Here is a 7,650-nt window from a genome sequence, read left to right as displayed (position 1 = left end):
CAGCAGGTGATCCAGGTGATTGATATATGCATTTTTTTTCTCTGCCCGTTCGGTTGGTTTTTGTCTTTTGCCCTTCTCCCCCGTCCCTCTTCTCAGCTGTTTCTCTTTCCCTCTTTCTTTCTCCCCTTCTTTCCCCCAGTCAAGTCTGTCCCGTATTCAGTAAGTGAAAATAAAATAAACAATAAAAGGTGAATCAAATGGACCATTACGGCAAGGCTGGGATGGTCAGTTTGGTAAAGTAAATCCGTTGGGCATCTTTCTTTGCCTTTAGACAACAATTCTGATGGCAAAAGAGCCAAACGGGACAGGCCAAAAAAAAAAAAAAAAGTACAGTTTCATATATATATATATATATATATATATATATATATATATATATATATATATATATATATATATATATATATATCCTAAGACAGGAGTCACTGCAATCATTTGCATCTGTATGTATTATTGTAGGGTCTACCTTACAAGCGCTTTGAGGCGAGTTGTTGTGATTTGGTGCTGTATAAATAAAATTGAATTGAATCAGGCAGTGTGAGCCAGAGCAGAAGGGGTTCAAGACCCCTACAGTGGTGCAGAAGAAAATCTTTTAAGCTGACTAAATATCTCCTGCTCACCTACTTTATTTTGATTGAAACTTTTTTTTCTGAGCCCCAGTCATGTTTGTTGGTGTTACTATATTTTTTTTCTTCACTGACAAATTTGATGTTTTATTAAATAATTAAATATTTTTCTCCAAGAGTGAGATGAGAACAAAAAAGCACCTGGACACAGATTAGTATAATTTTCATCTGGGTTTCAAGTGAAATCGTGTTACATAATTCAAACCTAAGCTATCAGTTCTAGATTTCGTGTCCTGTTGATTTTGACAGTGGCACTGACTTAAAGTGCATGCATTGTAAGAGTTTCTGATATGCAAAATGCTCCAGGTTGCAAGATTTCAGCAATGCAGAAATAGCTTGCACGTGCTGACAAATGCCCTTGTTTTAATTTTACAAAGAAGGCAAAGGGGCCTGTTTTCTAAAATGCAGAAAGTTGCCAGGAAACTCATTTTAAGCAGCCATTGATTTTGTAACACTCAGTGCTTTTTATAAGATATTATCAGATTTCACTGGTGCTGCTACTGGTACTAAATGTATTCTCAGACATCTACAATAGTAGATTTGAACTTCTTTTTCCCCTGCAAAATACAAATTAATTGGCTTGGTGGTTAAGATAAATGTTTGTGTTGCAGGGGACCTTCGCTGCATGTCACCCTGTCAGATTCATAGAAGGCTACCTTATAGTTCCAGAATATAAAAAAATGGACCTGGAAAGAAACAAAATTTTAATATTAACTTCAAATCATGTAGTGCATTCTTATTATGGTCTCTTTTTTTAATACAAAGTAAGTGGATTTTAGTAATAAGTGCAAATGGATAATGCAGCAGCCTTAAACTATATCAGATACACAAAGCATGAGTCTTACAATACTAAGTATACTTTCCCTGGACCTGTAGTGATAAAGACATATAGCTGCAGACAGACTAAAGACTGTCAGATCAACAAACCCTCATTACTCTCCTCTAAAAGATCTGATGAAATGCAGCTAACCTGCAGTCCACCCAGCAAAGGCAGGAAAAACCTCTCTGGTGAAACCTGCCACCGCCCTCATCGGACTGCCAGCCTGAAGGCATTTCTCACCACCTGTCAGGTAAGGATTAAACAAAGCAGAACTATCGACACCTGAGGCTCTCTAACGCTCGCTAACAATTCACCTTCTTACACAAAACCCCAAGAAAAACAGACAAGTCTGGATCTAGTTAGCAGTGAACATCGTACACTTTTTTCTTTTTTTTAATCATTAAGTCTTGGTGAACTTCATTAAATCCAGACAGCAGAGATAATTAAATGGATACTTGTCTAGTTGGTGTTTATGCCCCTGATTAATATTATATATTCTTAAATTTAATCTTCTCATTGGGACTTGATTGATCACAGATTGTTACGAGGACAGCAGGATGATGTGAAGGTGATCTGAGTGATACTTGTTTGTTAACTTTGTCCCAGATGAAGTTTATTTCATCACGTCAGTCTAACTACTTTGTGTAGAAACATTTTGTCAGCGGCTAATTACGACTTCCTCTTTGCTGTGTAGTTTTAATTATGTCTGGCATATGTTGTTGAAGTTGGCAAAGGTGAAATGACATTTTAATGACTTTTGTTCAAATGTTGCTGCAGTTCGGTGCTTTTAGAAAGGTTACATGACTCGACTCAAAGGTTTGTGCTGCTTAGAAGCCCAAAAGGAAAGCAGATAAGGAAAACAGAAATTCTGACTCTGTTATCACATAACAGAGCCTCTTCTTACTAAAGGGTGACCTGACTACTTTTGTACATCATATCTACATAGTAGACACAAACTTTCTTTTTGTATAGAACAGTCAAAGTACATTTTCTTCACCTCCTTCCAGGTAACTTTTAACCTTAAACCTTACTGATGTACCCACTCAATACAGACTCTGAACAATATTGAGCTGCAGAGCATTACAAAGTCACAAAAGTTTGTCTTGAATCTTCCAAATACTTCAAGAAATCTGTCATTTGGTCCTTTTTTTTTTTTTTGACTTAGCCAATGTATTGCTCGGGACAAGAGTAAGTGTAGTGCTCAGTCAAAGTGTTTCCCGTGACTGCTGTGCACTACCTGCTCAATGCTGGGTTTGGGGAAAAGGGTGCACAGTCTTTGTAAGGATCATAACTGACATTATTTGTATTTCAGTGCTACAACTGTAGTCTACCGAAACCCAATTCAGATACTAAAATAAAGTTGTAACCCTGAAACAGATCTGGGAGGGAAAAAAATGTGGATTTGAAAAAATATATGAGGGCTGGACAAAACGTTCTGCAAGCTTTAAATCAATTATCGTGGCTGTAAAAAGCAGATTCTCAGTGTTGTTTCGAGGGGTTTAAAAAAAAAAAAATTTGCACAAAGCCTTTAGGAATAACAACCATTTTCATACACAATCGCCCACTTTTTTTTGAGTCTGAAAATGAATTGGACAGTTGATATCAAGCAGTTTCATGGTCAGGTGGCCCTGTTCCCTTATTTCATGATGACAAAAAAAATACGAAAGTTCAAATTACAAAATAGAATTTTGTTCTTATGAAAACTTAAGTCTTGTGACTCTTCTTTAAACACTAACCACAAAAACATAGATTATACTCTCTGCACAAGTGATACTGTAAAAGGTACCAAATAAACATTTTCTATCCATCTCCTTACTGGTGATCCAGATTAGGCACCAGCCCATGGATCCACATAACATAAAGTGAGAGGTAAGCTACACTTTGGACAGCTTGCCAGGTCATCACAGGGGAACCAAGCTCACATCAACCTATGTCCAATATTGAATGGCCGATTAACCAAATGAGTCTGTCTTTGAAATGTGGGAAGAAACCAGAGTAGCTGGAGGAAATTCCACAGGCACAGGGACAACATGTAATCTCCAGAAAGACTCCAGACAGGTTTGAACCCAGGACCTTTTGCAGTGAAGAGGCCATACTAATCTGCCTACCATGCTGTCTCCAGTAGTAAACTTTGGGTTATGTATTTATTCTGTGTGAATAAAACACTTGCACCATTTACCCCATGATGGACTGTCAGCCTGTTGAGTTTATACCCTGCCATTTGCCCAGTGTTAGCCGGGATTGGTTTCAGCCCTTCTTAGCCTGAGTTAAATACGTAAGAAAAAACAATGATTTTGTTGCTTCACTGAAGAGCAGAAATTTAAAAAGAAAAACACAAAAAACATCTAGACAATACAAGACTGGGTGGAATGAGCCGATATTTTCCACAGTTAAATCTACTTATAGCAAAATGTAAGAAATGAAAATTGATTTCAAAAGAAACCCCGACTACAAGAAATATAATCCAGAGAAATGCACACAACATCACCACAAATGGTTCAAGATGTGAATATTTGAGTAGCTTTGTAAGGAAGTGTGGCCGAGCAAAGCGTGGACCCTAATAGGAAATGACGGTTATGGAACTAAAGAGTGAATGTAATGTGTTCTACTAATGGTTAAAAACCTCAACATAAAAGCAAGTAGCTGGCTGCTCGAGCGGTAAATGCACATTTACAGCATGTGTTATGGTATTGAGACACCAAAAGGATAATGTTCATGTCTTTTTATTCACAAATGTAAACTAAATGACAAGTTAGTCAGCATGAATGCTACAAAAAGCAGAACAGGACTTTAAATTTAACCCAGGTCACTCGTAGTCAAAGACCCTGTGATGGAGAAACTGTCCTTATTTGAGGCCTGGGAAACTCGAACCTTTTTTTTTTTAACATCACTGGTATTTGATAGAAATATGTAAATTCACAAAGTGTGTGTTCAGAGTTTACAGGTTTTCTCAATCACTTTGGTGCAGTTCTCACATCAGGTATGTCATTCTCATCACTCTTAATGCAGTTCTCAAAACAGTTAAGGCATTTTTATACTCCAGACTCACCTGTGCAAAAGACACTGTAGCAAACCTTATAGATGAGTGTTAAAACATGAATAGTCAATCACATCAACTCTGATAAATGACTAAAAACATTTCACCACCCTTTAAAAAATGGTTCTGCAAAAATGACGGCCTAATGTAGAGTAGATTGTTTTTTTTGTTTTGTTTTTTACTTTATAAAATTGAGAACAACAAAATGGAAAAAAAAATCATCAGAAAACAGAAAAAGAAATTACGTACATTCTAAGAACAAAGCGTGAATGTATAGTCCAGTAAAGTCATGCTACATACCTTTAGCAACCACTTTATTAGTTACATCTGTTCCACTGTTCATTACAGCAAACCACATATATAATCATCCTTTTACATCAGCAGCAACTCAAAGCACTTAGGCATGTAAACATGGTCGAAACAGCCTGCTGAAACCAAACCGAGCCTCCGAATAAGGAAGAACGATGAATGAATGTCGCATTGCTGGTTTTGGCAGATGGCCTGATGTGAGTATTGTATTACATTTTTAGAATAAGAATACAAATTTAATGCCACAAACTTGAGTTATGTGCACAACAGCATGCACATGTAGTCTGTGCATGAACACACATGAAGAATTTGACCGGTTTCTATGCTGACTGATGTGCTGCTCAGTGTCTTTTGTTCCCTGCTTTTAAAACAGATGTCACTCTCAACACAAGCTACTGCAGCCCAGCTGTCTTAGCTGAGGGAACAAAGGTACATTTGCTCACTTTATGTAAAATATTGTGATGATGTTACATTATATTAGGCAGGCAGCTGCCCGCATTACACTGTGACTGTCACAGTGTAACGGGACTGTTATCTATTTTGAACGCCTCAGCTGAAAAAGTTAAATATGAAGCAATCTGCAATGTATAATGTTTGTGTTTCTGAAAATCCTAAGAAATGTCTTTATTAACAAAGTAAACTAAAAATAGACTTTATTATATTTTAAAGTTTTAAAATTGAACTTGAACATAAAATTAAATAATATGTTTTTATATACAACTACATTTGACTCCCGAATATGTTAAAAATGGATGATTCCTCACTAGATGATGAATAATCTATTTACATATTTGCTGCACTGACAGTTTAGTTGTATATAAATATGATTTTTAGGACATGATGTTGACGCCAATTAGGTGAAAAGCCAAAGCAGCCAGTTCTGCTTCTTCTTCTTTGGTTTATCTCAGAGAAGGTATCAATGATGCCTGAGTGGACATACACAACTTACAAGTTCCAGGGGGGGTGCCGGAGGACGGGGGCCGTGCCTCACTGCCTGCCCCTTCTCGGAGAAACATTTCTACAGGGGAGTCGAGAGAGCCAGGAACTTGTGAGTTGTGTATGTGGTGTTTTACAGGTGGTGCTTACACCTCTGATGAAGTCTCACAAGTTTCAGTACTGATAAATTATCAAAATCATAATATTTCTGACTGTCTTAGTCAAAATTGAATCGAATCCAATCGGATCGGGGATCAAATCAATAATAGAAAACAGTGATGATACCCAGCCCTAGTATTTCAGACATTGTTTATTTACTGGACTCTTCCTGCACAGCCTTCTCCAGGATTTACAGAGAAAGGTCCGAAGAAGAGAACATATCCAGCATCACTTCTGAGTGAAAGTACCTTGTTGATGTCAGATGTGAGAGGAGAATGGCCACACTACTAACAAACTCATAGGACTGAAAGTAACTCAATTCACCACTCTGTACAAACAAGGTATGCAGAAGAGCATCTCCCACAAAACATCGGAGTTTGATGGAAATGGGCTACGGCAGCACGAGGCCACACCAGTTGCCACTCCAGTCAGTTAAGAACAGGAAATTGAGACCACAATTCAAACTGTCCAACAGAAGATTGGAAAAATCTTGTACTCGAATGGCCTCCACATACCAGATCTGTAATCAAATACGAAATTTGGACGGACAGCTGACAAATCTGCAGCAACTGTGTGATCATATCCCGTCTATATGAAGCTAAATCTATGAAGAGTGCCGGTAACACCTTATTAAATCTATTACACAAAGAATTGAAGGCAAATGTGTTCCCAACCCAGCATGAATAAAGTGATTGTGAGAGTTAAATGTCCAGGATATGCATGTGTGTAAGTAGCAGCGTAATGACATTATGCTTTTCTATTTGTTTCATCTAAACCTCTTCTGACTATGTACAATGCCAGCATTATTTGTATTACTTGGTGTAGTATCGTGTACTTAAAGCTTTCCAGTTAAACAGGAATTTTTAAGATATATATATTTGCTTTCATTATTTATTACAAGGGTACTCAAACATGTGATGGTACACTGAAATTGGCCTTGGGATGCCTCTCTGCACACCTTCACCCCCTCACCCCACACCCACCCTCTACCCCGCATTCTCCGAGACTCCACCTTGATGTGTTGTTGACGGGGTTGCAGAGATTTTTTTTCCAGGGTTTCTGAAGGTTATGAAAATAACTCATTCATTCAGCTTAAAACTTTAAAGGATGCATCAGTCTATTTGGGGGGAAATGTAACATGCACGGTAATATGATACTTGGTAATAGAAGTTTTTAATATCAGAATTTTAATTTGAAATCCTGCACAGCTATCATCTACATGCAAATGGATGTTTATGGATAAGCAACCTTGCAATGTGCTCTCAATGCTGTTTGGTAACCAGTTGACTGGTGATTCATTTACTCCTGCACTGAGATGTTAATCAAAATTTCATATTCCCAGTGACACATTAAACATATTAAGAGTGCAGTAAGAGTGCTCTACTGACTTACAACTGCACTCTAACAACACTGTAAAAAACACGGGTCAAAGCAGAAGGACCAGAGATGACAACTTTAATCAATTTACTTATTTTCTGTCCTTCATCTGTTGCTTATATTTATGCACGCCCTTGTTGTGAGATAGAAACTGTTATGCTAGTTTTGGCTAAGGTACGCTCCAGCTGTAAGATGGTGAGAAGCTACAGAAACTGCAGATTGATTCCCCCCACAGTATATCCAAAGTACTTCTACAGACTGAATTTAACCTTGTCCATTACACTGCTCAGATTTGACAGTTTTAAGTGTTTTCTTACTTTTAAACTAGTCAGTGAGATTGATGTTAATTAATAAGGAAATGATCCACATCCCCAAAATCCTGTCTC

The 7,650-nt window shown here is 37.5% G+C and overlaps 1 long non-coding RNA gene across 1 annotated transcript; it reads left to right on the top strand.

Annotated features, from left to right (window-relative positions):
* The first annotated feature begins 4,912 nt into the window (after window positions 1–4,912).
* Window positions 4,913–6,265, top strand: LOC309693829. Its single transcript, XR_014272740.1, has 3 exons — window positions 4,913–4,989; window positions 5,166–5,221; window positions 6,065–6,265. It is a non-coding gene; the product is annotated as an uncharacterized lncRNA (long non-coding RNA).
* The last annotated feature ends 1,385 nt before the right edge of the window (window positions 6,266–7,650 follow it).

Source organism: Aulonocara stuartgranti (assembly GCF_965226115.1).
Source record: "Aulonocara stuartgranti genome assembly, chromosome: 18".
In the NCBI taxonomy this organism is placed as follows: Eukaryota; Metazoa; Chordata; class Actinopteri; order Cichliformes; family Cichlidae; genus Aulonocara; species Aulonocara stuartgranti.
This window is presented reverse-complemented; position numbering and strand designations above follow the sequence as displayed.